Source organism: Rutilus rutilus, assembly GCF_951802725.1.
Source record: "Rutilus rutilus genome assembly, chromosome: 16".
Classification (NCBI taxonomy): domain Eukaryota; kingdom Metazoa; phylum Chordata; class Actinopteri; order Cypriniformes; family Leuciscidae; genus Rutilus; species Rutilus rutilus.
This window is the reverse complement of record NC_140224.1, coordinates 29,532,768-29,546,122: the sequence shown is the minus strand read 5'-3', so window position 1 is coordinate 29,546,122 and position 13,355 is coordinate 29,532,768. Positions and strand designations below refer to the sequence as shown.

General features: G+C 37.5%; 1 protein-coding gene across 1 annotated transcript in view; it reads right to left on the bottom strand.

Annotated features, from left to right (window-relative positions):
* ndst2b (N-deacetylase/N-sulfotransferase (heparan glucosaminyl) 2b) overlaps window positions 1-13,355 on the bottom strand; it is a 78,349-nt gene that overhangs the window by 64,236 nt on the left and 758 nt on the right. The window lies entirely within an intron of this gene.

Genomic DNA, 13,355 nt, shown 5'->3' with positions numbered 1-13,355 from the left:
AACCTGCAAAATAAAAAAAAAGGCAAAAAACCGCAGACATAGCACCACTAAAGAGAAGCCAACAATGGCTTCCAGTTTTCTCACGGTTCAGATAAGACCCCCTCCTTGGGCGTGTTGGACTGAGAGGTTAATCTCTGGAGTCTGAGTGAACAATAAGTCAATGCGCGCTGTATGCATCAATGTGGCTAGTGTTCCCTTGTGAGCTTAGGCACCAGAAACGAAACCTAATGGGGTCAAGCAGCCTGGCGGAAATCCTATACGAGACACCTCTGCTGAACTCCGGGGTAAAGCGTTTAGCATTCTGATTCATGAAGGAAAAAGGATCCATGCTCCGAGCAAGAGAGCAAAGCAAGAGAGGGCTGAATAGATTAACCAGTGTTGGGGGCATGTGTTAAATTTGTTTGCATGTGAAAGGACACACAATATTAAGGGCCAAGTTGATGGTTAACCATGGCTTTGCTGATTCAATCTCCAAGTCTCAAACAATGGAATGAAGTTAATTAAGTCCAGGGAGGATTCAATGAACAGCGTTTAATGAATTTCAAAACATCTCTATCTATCTAAAAAAATAAGTGATGGTGAAATCGGCTGTTTTATTCCGAGACTGGCCAGTAGTGGTAATGATACTGCTTATAATGCAAAGTCACATTCACAATAATGCTAGCAACATTTTCAACAGGAGTCAACAGGAAACAGCATTTGCAACTTATTATACTTCTGGAGAGGAAACTGATTGGATCATGAAAAGTGGTCTCTATGGCCCTGTATACACCTGGTATTAAGATAGTTTTGGTCGATTGATCAACGCTAAATACAGGTGTAAACACTGTGTCTACTACCACTTCCAGAGGTAGTCGAAAACGCATTCGACCGGATTGCTTTCGTAGTGTAGACGGTCATGTTGGTTGAATGTGTTCAAACAGCCACTAAAGACTGCCTACACTCCACCTAATGACCTAACGCGTAAATATTATGGGAAGCGCACTAGCCAAACGGGATTTAAACTTTGGTTTGAAGATGAAAAACATACCAAGCACGATGTTCTCTCACTATTCCTGATTTCTAACACACACTCACAGCGTTCGGCGTGGTCTTGCGGCTGTCAGAGCAGAAATGAAAGCTGATGCTCTCATTATGTTTTTCTGTTTGTCTCCGGTCGCATTCATATGTAAATTGCATGAGCTTATTTTGTCCATTAGATCGAAAGATCTGAAAAAGCCCATACATTTACCCGCCCACAGACCCTTCCGACGAAGAAATCAGGACAGAAGTAGGAGTGGACAAAAGAGACGGATTAAAACACCAGGTGTAAACAGGGCCTAAAGGACAGCTGGTTGGGAGAGAGAGATTGAACATTCTTTTATATTTATAAAATTGAGATGCTTGACATTTTAAATATTTATTTTAGAACATTACATTATCCATTTACACTAGAGTTCACTCTCTGTTGTCTTTCTCTTCATCAAAGAAACCAGCATAATTGTTTTAAACATTGATAATAATAAAAGATGTTTATTAGAATGATTTCTGAAGGATCATGTGACACTGAAAACTGAATGACTGCTGAAAATGGAATAAATTACGTTTAAAATATGGAGCCGTGGTGAGCATAAGAAACTTCTTTCAATTTTTTACAAAAAATTACAGACCCCAAAGTTTTAAACAGTATATAGTGTATATATTAGGGTGATCCTTATTTTTAAAGTCTCCAATTGTCATGCTCTTAACCCTTCAAATTGTTCCTTTATATAAGAAAATACAGCATGCCAATTTGTATGGCAGTAACATAATAATTACTGGTAGCTCAATAGCTTTAAACTTTCTGAGATTTTCATGATTTTCGTAAAAACAGATCATTTGAATTGGTATTGTACCTGGCTAGTAAAATTTCAAAAGAATCTCCATAAAAACATCTAATGCACCACATGTTCCTAAATATGTATTTTAGAAGCATATCTCAGTTTACTTATTGTAGAAACTAAATCCAAATTAATCCATCCATGACCCGTTTTAGCAGATTTACCTTTCCTGGTGGAATCAATACATTAATACTATTGATGATCACCTTGGTTATTGTTTGGGTTTAGAGCACATTTTTTGGTTAAAAAAATTACATTACGTTCCTTGAAATTGACCCGGAACTTTGGCCGAATCAAGCAGATTATCAGGAGGCACAGGCAACCATACATGCAATGAAAGTAGTCGAGAGAGGAGTGGCTCTGATTCAAGAATACAATGGCTATCTCACATACTCTGAAGAACAATTGCAGTTTCTCCTTCATGTGGTGGAAGATCACCGACGGACCTATTCAGACTGCAAAAAGTCAACACTGGCTGCTGAGCATCAGAAATGAGGGACTGTTGAAAACTTTGTGCTTTTTTGAGATTGTTGTCATTGTTGTGATGTCAGTGTTGCTCTGATTTCAATAAAATGTAGTTCATTTGCAGCAACTTTTAATATTACTTGCATATCACAATAACGCCGCACAGCTTAACATAGGCAATCTTCCACAAGATTGAGCTACCTCTAAATATCCTTTTTTGGTCAACATTTTTGCATATTTCTAATTTTAAGGTTAAAAGGAACAGTTTAAGAGGTTAAGACACTAACATTTTGCAAAAAAAAAAAAAATTTGGACTTGATAAGGACCACCCTATATATATGTATATAATACAAAATTAACTTTAACCAATGTTGAAGTTCAAAAAGCTAAAGTTCATCTAAATATTTAATTGACCAACCCAAATTAAAATGTATTTTGCTAAATTAAAATTTAATGTGCAAGTATATATGACTCTGCAAGCCATTAAAATGATCATTAATGATGTACAATGTCAAAATCATAAAGTATGTAAATACATTAATATAATAACATGCATGCAATTTTATAACAAGTGTATATATTATGGGGCCCTGCTCCATCTTTCTGAGGTCCTTGGTTTAAAGAAGACCACTTTTAAAGGACAACAGATGCTTCCTTATCAACTTCAAATACTCATAAAAAATCTGAAAGTACAGAGAACATAGAAAGTTATCCACTGCGCCTTGAAGAAATTAATTAAACCAGCTGACAACAGCTGTCGGGCCTGAGCTCAAGTCCTGTCGCCTGTTTCTCACAGTGCAGAAGCACCTTTAATCAGTTTCTTTGTGGAGCCCTATGGAAAGATGCCATAGAAAACCGGCTCTTGGACGACCTCCCATAACCTGGGCCCGAGGTTGAATCTGGCAAGCTTTCCATCCTGTCACTGACAGCAACTACAGCTCACGGAAGAGTTATTACAACTGTGGGGCAGAAGACACGGCTAAAGACGGCAAACCGGAGCAGATGCGGCAAAGTCAGAGCAGAGCTCCGCAGGACCTAGACAACATCGTTAATGTTCAGAAGTACACAATCAAGACATCTCTTTCGAAAGTACAACTCGTCTCTCAGAGGATGTTCATAACTCATGCATAATTTATCAAGTGTGAACTCTATGATCTCACAGTGCTGAAAGCTCTAAATGACAAGGTGTATCCGCTGTTATGACACGTGCACAGCGTGGCTGCGAGACTCCGTGCCAAAAACCACAGGTGAAGATTTTCATAATATGACGCTGAGTTTTGAAGTACTCTCTCTCACTCTCTTTATGAGATTACGGGCCAGTTTCAGTTGATTGCGCCCCAGGAGACAGGCAGAGCATTACGGGTATTCTGAGAGATGCTCGGCTCAGTCTAAGTACAGGCAGGGGGATTTAGAGGTCCTGTGGGACGCCCTGCAGCTGCAAACCTCCACATTTAACCATTATGATAGGGGAACCATTGTGAACAGTGAATTTAAAACATGCAATCATTCCAACTGTTGCTTGACGGCCACAACCTTTAACCTAACTGTTGACCACAATGCATTTATCCTCCTCCGACCTTTTATAAAAATCTAAAAGCACCTGCTTCGAATTCAAAGCATATCATTTCCCACAATCCTGCAGTGACAAAGCCCTCGGCTAATGCCGCTACTCAAAAGGCAGCACGAGAGAGGGAATCTCATTGTGGATTCAGAAAGACTAAAGAAAAGTGGAGTATCCTATTACACAGCCAAACGCTGCTGAATGAGAAAATGGAGTGAGCCTTTTTTTGTGTGCGTTTCTTTCTATTTTTTCACCAGATAACTAGAAAAAAATGTCTTCATGGGTGCCTGTGAGCCACCAAATCATTTGCTTGCTAAGAATATAAATATTTTGTTCCATTTTAGAATGAACTTCACTTTAACCTAGTTCTGTGTGCACGCTTAACAATCCATCAAATTACATGTACTATTTTCTTTTTGCCATGGTATTAAAGATGCAAATTTATGCAAATGTATGCACCTCATACACGCCATCTTTATAATTAATGGCTAGTACTGCTTTAAAACAAGTCAAAGCGGTATTGTGGAGCACAATAGTCAGTGTTTGCTCTCCGTGCAGAGGTCAGCCCCTTAGGCACGTGTTCAAGTTCAAGGCGAAACAAAATATCATCTGTTTGCATTAAAGAGATCCATTAGAGTACAAACAATAATTTTGTACGTTATTAAGTGGCAGGCCCTAATAATTAAAGGGACAGCTCACCCAAAATGAAAATTTACTGAAAATCATTTACTCACCCTAATGTCATTACAAATCTGTATGTGTATTTGTATGTATCTATATTTATTTTTGGGTGAACTGTCCCTTTAAGATGAAGACATGCAGGAGTGCAGCTGGCACAGTAAACCGGGATTTGCCACCCTGGGAGAACTGACTGACCCTAATATGTTTTTTGGAGCTCCAGAAATAAAATTCTTACCCCTGGTTTCACAGACAGGGCTTAAGACTAGTCCTAGACTAAAATGTAAGTCTGAGCTGTTTCCACTGAAATAAACTTGCACTGACTGATCTTAAAAATATATCAGTGCCTTTTTAGTTTTAAGATGCACATCGGTAATGTTTTTTTCTAAGCATGTTTATAAAAATTACTTAAATGTCCTAATTGATCTATGGTCTAATCCTGGCTTAGTCTAAGCCCTGTCTGTGAAACCGGGCCTTAGTGTCTTATTTCAAGAACATGTTTAACTTCTGGTTACATCAGAAAAATGGGAGATGGTGCTATCATAACATTTAAAAAAAGAAACATTTTTTTCCCTTAAAAAGTTATCAGTCTGTGCAATGATGTAGAAACGAAATCAAAGATCAAGCTCTCTTGATGCAGAAATACTGAGCTAATTATGATTCGCGTGTTGGCTAACGGAGAGTAAATGAATTACGTGACCGGCACTGGCATAGACCATGAGGCTGGGTGCATCTATCTTCGTTTATAAAAGCGATTTGGATTGACTGTGAAAAAACAGGAATCAACAACAAATGCTTCATCCTTTGCAATATATCATGGATTAATCCTTGAATTATACAGATTTCTCGAACAGAAAACAGAGTGAGATAAATGATTGCTGAGAAACATGAAAAACCATAATGAGGGATTTCCACTTCTGGAATGAAGACGACAGTCTTTGAAGTGTCTTCAGTCCAAAGCACATAACAAGGAAATGATGCAAGACTGAAAGCAATCCGGCACGAAGAAAACCTAACAGTCATTTAAATCTGCCATTTTAAGGGAATGAAGATTCACACAGCCTCACCAAACAAATAAACTAATGGTTTTGTAGATGGCGGTGTCAGTGATGAATGCAGAAAGGCCCTTCGGTTAATGAAAAACAAATCTAAATGGGTCATCGTAATTTGCACTTTAAACAAAAAAAAAAAAAGACATACCCAATGTTAATGAAAATAGAGAGCATCTGAATACGTCCATGTCGAGGGGTGAACACACTGACAGCGAATGAGTCATTGGAAGTCAATCAATTCAATGAGAATTGGCGAATTGACCACAGGCCATAAAACAAAGATAAGCAGTCTTCATATGAATGCAAATGAGCAGTGACGTGGTGTGGCGACTATCTAACCGGATACAATTAAAGTCAATTATCAACATCTATTAGCAAGCAATAGCACAAAGACTCGCATCATCCTATTTACTCCCTTTCGTTGTGAACATGGCCTTTGGTCAAATGGTTCATGTAAACAAACAGGTTCAAATAAACGATTTACTGATTTGAGTTGCTGTCTTGTTTTTATCGAGTCAAACACTGTTAATCACTGTTTTTGTTTCTGTTACATTAGTCAATTGCTTTGGTTTACTAGATAGATACATTTACAGTAGTGTAAATGTATCAGTTTAAACTGAAGCCAATTATTAAATGCAGTTTCTGTGCAAGATAAGACTGCTCTAATTGCAGAACTAAATTTTATCATCCAATTCTTAAATATTTAAAAAGATATTGCCCTCTAAAAAGCTTGAATGCACAATAGCAAGCTATGGTTTGATCAACACTCTCATGGCAAATCATAACTAGATTTCGGTTTTGGCAAATTGGTGGCTAATTCGTATGTTCTCATTCACACAATTTTGTATGATCTGCTTACGCCCCACTGGAGGTTAGGTTTAGGGGTGGATCTTCATACTTTTCTTCTACAAATTTGACATTTTTATACAAATCGCATTGTACAAATTTGCCACCTCACAAACTAGCTGCATTTTCTGATGAGATCGGGTTGGTGTTTTTTAGCAGCTTGTAGTATAACTAACTATTTTTTATGTTACATGATGGTAGCTTGACTGTAATACTTTAAATTTTGAGAAATTGTTTCAAATTAGCTTCCCCAACACTGTTTAAGTGTGTACTAACTGTAAACAGAAACAATTGGAGAGCATTGGAAGTCGAATGTTCACAGGTAACCCGGGATGTCAGATCAATCCACTCAGTTAGAGGAAAGGTGAATTCTGTTCTACAGTAGATCTATTTACTGATAAGTTAACCAGCAGGCCAATAAGGAGATGATTATTCTGATTTCAATAAACTGCAAGTCTATGCGGAAAACATTTTTTGTAAATAACATACTATTAGCAAACCCAATACAGTCTGATCTCTGATTATGACGCTCTGCAGGGGTTTACCTGGGATGTGTGACTCATTTCATTAACATTTAAACCGAAATTTTGCCACTGACGCATAAGCAAGCTATATTGTGATATACTTTCACATGAAGAAAGGGAAAAGATTTGTGTAGGCTTTCAAAATACTCCCTCACTTGCTCATCTTCCAAATGTGAACATTTCTCTGAACCCGCTGCGAGAGCCACAAAGAAAACCAAGGCATGCAAAATCTGAGGACTGAGGTAATATGAAACTATTTTGTTTTCTCCTCCAGATATATGCTTTTCAAAATAATATACTCATTTTAAAATGAAACATTAACATGATTGTAATTTAAAACGTAGCTTTTGTAAAAAGAAAATATAAAGCAAAACATAAAATGTGCATATATGTAAACGACTATTTCCAAGTCGACTAGCAGCGGCAGTATCGACTAGTCTCGCACATCCAGTTCTAACATTTGGTGTGTGAACATTATTATGACAATATCAGCAGATGGCCATGTTAGCTTTTTCAGCTGGTCAAACAAGCCTGAATGGGTAATCGATTTGATAAAAAGCGGGGGGGGGGGGGGAAACGATTTCTCTGCCAACTTAAAACCATTGAACTGAATGAAAATGGATTTATCTGACTTAACAGATTTTGGAGAGGAAAATACATTCCCTGCTGTGCTCAATGCAGACTCGGCATCTGACAAGGTGGTTTCTAGGACACATAATATCTCATTTTGTGGGAGCGTAAACATCTTTATAGCATAAAGTCCCTTCAAAAAAAACATATATGTGATGCAAATAAGGCCCTGGCCTTCATCTGTGTGTAAAACTATAATTGTATTACAGATGTATGTCCCAGATAGCACATGTACGTCTCTAAGATGTCTGCTAAAGTGCGCTTCATCTGGAAAAACATCTGATAAACGTCTCAGAAAAAGCAGTTTTACATACATTCATAAACATCTTAAAGACATTTTCTAAATGTCTACTTAACGTCTAACAGGAAATACATCTTGCAGATGTAAATGCAGACATCAAAAGCCCCTTTCACACAGAGATTCCGGAAAATACACGGATAATGTGTCCCGGGATTTGTCCCCGGGATCGTTTGATTTTGGTTCATTCACACTGCCAGTGATTTTCCGGAACAGAGAATACGTTCACACACATCCCGTAAAGACACGTGATGTCAGGATGTGATAACTCCTGTCAGATGTCAACTCCTCTCGTCATTTCTACACAAAGACGAGTCCATACTCCCAAGTAGCGCCACTGGGTTTGCAGAGTTACAATTTTTGTGTCTTTGTGTGTATTTTACTGTTCAAATGATCACATTGTTAGCTTAGCAACATGCTAATGCCAAATGATTCATTCACGCAATGTGATTACTAGATGACAACCCGGCATTCTACTTGGATCTGTTCACGTCCTCAGACTTTCAGATTATTCTTGCATTATTAAGGCATTCAACTATATTAATTATTAAACAGAAATATTATGAAATAATTACTTCATTACATTTTAATGCTGAAGCCATGCCATTTTGAGTGCAGAGCACTCAGAAAATCCTGAGTTTACAAGTTGTAGTTATGAGTCCAACGAGGATGTGAACACTTACAAATCGGAATTGAGCAATTATGGTAATTCCGTCATGGAATGGAATAGTGAACACACCTAAACTCCCAGGTACTTGGGGTAAAAAGAGCTACTTGTGCTTGCTCTTTTTGAACATCCCACCACAAACATTGCGTTTTTAAACACCAGGTTAAAAACAGTCCAAGTCTAGTTGTGTTTTAATGCAAAAACTTAAATTTCCTGTGCAATTAGGGTCATTGGTGATTAGTCAACTGGTCACTCGTGCAACTCACAGGCTAGCCTATTTTGAAAATACATAGTTTTGCAAATCCCTAACCAATATGAAAGCATGTTAGTGTGCAATGTGAAGGAAAATAAGTCAGCAGAGAGCCACAGGAATGAGTACGGGCATACAAATATGAAAATCCAACAAACCCCAAAAATCTATGGATTTCCCAGCAAATAATGCCTGCTTTCAAGCGGACTCTTTCATGTCAGAGAGAATAGTTGGATGAAAGAGCGAGAGAGCAGGAGAGAGTTGGAGGAAAAAGCACAGCACATTTTCCATTTTCGTCTGCAAGTAAAAAAGCACATGAATTATGGATGCGAGCAAGCCAACAGTGCGAGAATTTGATCCCTGACCAGACAGCTCTTGGCTCCCCGTGGAGCAGCCCGCCACCATCCCCCCTTACCGGGTTTTTCAACATTGCTACCATCCATTCCTAACTTCCTTCTCGGGGAGAGAGCTGGAACTGTCGGCTAACAAGGCTTGGAGACTATTGCCTGGGGACAGGACGTACTTGTCTAGGAGACTTCAAGACGCTACCTCTGCGTGCCTTCTATTGTTAGCATCTTGATCCTCAAAACTGAACTGACATTTTCACCTGTTGGTTTAAACGTGAATGTTCCACCATAGATGCTCATGACGGCTCCTCCAACAAAAGGATTATTTACAAGTACCCTCAGCCATTTACACAACACAAAAATGATAGCTCTAGCTATACAACATTAACTTTAAGTGAAGAAAGCAATACCAAGAGATCCCAATTTAAATGTAAATCCTACAGAAAACAACAGGCAACTAAAATACAGACTAGTCTAGACCTTCTGGATGATTTTCCCCATTGTTTGTCATTATACTATACACATCATGCTGACATTCAATCTATCAGGGTATTTAATCATATTTTAAAAGTCTTACTGATAACTGGCCCTAAGATATAGACACAGGCTCTGTTGTAAACCTTCTAAGGCAGCATCCTGACTGAAATGGACCTATGCATCAGATGCTGCCTTCAAGAGCATGTGGGAAGCTCATACCACTGAGTCAGGCATTCACTATTAGGACATCACGTGTTTGAGTCGAACACATAACACTGAAGCAAGAGCTCTGTGACCAATAACCCAAATAACTACATCTAATTTCAAAATGATGAAAATTTATAAATGGTACTGTATTAAAACTGGTCTTTGTTACAATGTTTTTGTGACATAAAGCAATCTGTGAAATTTGAGTGATTAACTTTACGCCATTCATCACGGACCACTGATCACTATATATAGATTATAGATATATTATATTATGAATCAGTGTTTCCGCCATGCATGGTTTAATCAGACACAGTTTAATCACCATGGGAAAATCTCAGAGTAAAACTGGGAGTTGTGAAAAATATGATACACCTTTTTACTCTTTCAATTCATTTTATAACTGTATCATATATCTCTTTTCATTTCTTTTATAACGGTTTTAATTTTCCTTGCTTTTATTTTTGTGATTATTTTAATTCCTTTCTGTAAAGCACTATTGCCACAGTGTATGGAATGTGCTATATAAATAAACTTGCCTTGCCTTGCCTAATTCAGATTAATTAAATTGACTATTTTATCCAATATTTGTGTAGGTATTTTATGGTATCATGTTGTTAGCTTAGCAACATGCTAATGTCTAACTCCTGTGTGTTTAGCTGCTTCATGTCCACAAAAGCAGCTATACACCCAGGAGTTATACCGTGTTCACGCCATGTTGTAATTATCATAATTATGCAATGACAACAAGTGACATTCTTCAGACTCGGATTTATGCGTTTCTATGGCAACATTATCAATGGCAAAATGAATCTGCAGCAGTCAGGTGGTACAAGTCGGGTTTTCGAGTTCTACGACGTGAATGCTTTTTACAAGTCGAAACCTTGTAATTACGGTAATTCCAACAGTGTGAATGCACTTTTAGACATTACCATGTTGCTAAGCTAACAGCATGATACCATAAAATGCATTGGGTAAAATAGTCCATTTTTAATTCAACCGAACTATTTCAAACAAGTATGTTTATAATCAGTATGTGCATTGTGAGATAGGCTTATCTGTTAAGGATACATGCAACACTGTTACAATTTAACAAAAAGAGATCTTAGGGGACAGCATAATCATGTAGTCTACATTTTGAAACGGCCGGCTTTGTGTCGGATGCGTAGGCCTATGTGCGATGCTTACATAGGCATGGCTACATTTTGGAACTAATTGCTGCAATAGTAAATTCAACTGCCTTTAAGAACAGAATCCAACAAAATGTCTTATAGTTCATAAATTAAAATTGAAATCAATGCTCTGAGAATTCAGGGACACATTGAGCAACTCAGTCTTTGGGAACTGAAGAAGGAACACTATATTGGTTAGGCCAGAAACCAGGCATTGGAGCATTCCACAGAATCCACACCACGCCAACCCACTTACAAAACAAACTCCAAAACAGCAATGAAAAAGCATTGCATAAACTATTATCAGCCAATGGGCGCACTGTGGGTACTACACGATTGCATTTGAATTAATTAAATACATGCAAACACACCTCACTTTGTTCAGTGCCATTAAATATAGCAATTAGTCCTGCTCTAAGCAACACTGGCAAAGTGTTGAATGTGTGTCTTAAAAGTCAAGAGCCAAATCAAACAATGAATGACTACAACCCTTGGCCTTGGTTTGCACTAAGGATTAGCTTTCATATACTAAAGCAGGTTTTGCTCCATTAACACTGAAACAAACAGCTTTGTTGACTTACCTATTGTGACTGAACAAAAATCTGTACATTGCACTTGATGTCAAATGGACACAAGTAGCTGATGACTAGCATTCATATAAATTGCGTGCATGGCAGTGTATTACAAAAAATAAGTGTGATAAGAGTGCGTGCGTGCATATTATTAATGTGCATCCAGGGCATGACAGATTGAAGGAGGAGGCTGTCGTGTGCAGACAAGGTAGGTCTATTTACACAGTAAGCACATAAACAGGTTTGGCTCCACTTTTATTGAGCACTGATTAAGCTCTCCATGAAGCAAATTACAGTCTGGAGAATAAAGCCCATGAGCAACAATGTTTAATTATATCTGACTCATCAAGGACATCAATGAGGCACTCAATGAGTAGTATTCATCTTCAGCTCTCTGACCAGCACTCATTGGGTTCCTCAGTCAAATGAGAGGCATTAATAGGTTCATTTCAAAGGAGGCGGAAGCTCTTTTATTTCTCTCTTCTCCTACTTCAATAGCTTCCAAATGTAATTACTGAGTCGAAGCTAAAACGTCTAAAAAACGATTTTCGTAATTTCATTTCAAATGTGCCATCACTCCACCAGCAGCAACAGTAGTCATTTCTTTCAAAACTTCAATGGCCTTTTGTGTCTGTCCACTTTCGTTTTCCTTTAACCCGCAAACATCTTATCAGTAGCACATTAAATGAGACTTCATTTTTCAGATAAAAATGGTATAAAAATCACATAAATGGATGTGTTCGGATCTCGGATACACAGCCAGTGAAACCATCTTGGTGTGAGTATTCACAGGCAAGAAAACAGATGCTTTCCTAATCACACAGTCCAGTTATTCCCTCACAACTAGAAACTTAACAAGCATCTCAAAAGCAAGCAGGCCCCTGTGCTTTGAAATATGTCATTTAACTGATATTCTTATGTTAGAATGACAACAAATATTTTCATCTTGTCTATTCCCTCTAAAACATTATTATCATTTTTTTGATGTGCAAAACACAGACAAAATAAACACATCAAGAGAAACTTCCCACACACCTTGGCAGAATATCACAGACTGCACGCTGGCAACAGCCCAAATGCCCACAGCAAACAATTCCAGGTTGTATGTTTTAGCACAAAGATACATCATCAACAGGTTTGTTTGTGCGTTGAATTACATGGAGATAACAGTGACAAAAGATCCTTTATAATTGAGGTAGACTGATTGGTTTAAACAATATTTTGTAACCGATACTCACGATTTTCAATTTAATCAATTATCTTAATTTATGAACTTAATTTATGATTTTTGGAAAATTATACAATGATTTAAATAACAGCCAATTATTCTCAAGTAAGAAAAGCATATCTTTTGCAAAATTAAAGCATTCAAAAAAATTTTTTTTTTTTTTTTTTTTTTTACATATAGATCATTAGGCTTGTTGTTATTTATCAAACATTCTTAATCAATTTTTAATATCTATTTTCCTGGTCTAATCATCATTATTGTCAACAGCAAAAATCGGTTATGTCAGACAATTAAAAATTGTTTTGTCAAAAAAAAAAAAAAAAAAGCAATATTGGTCAATCTCTGCTACAGATAAATAAATTAACAACCCCATTTCAGCACAAAACTGTGCAACAGAACCTTGATTTCCATTACTATGATATAAAAGCTTAACACAAGCTAAAAATAAACTACAAACCCCGTTCTAGAGACACACACATTTTGACAGGTCTCTTCCACCTATTGTAGGCTACTGACTGACTG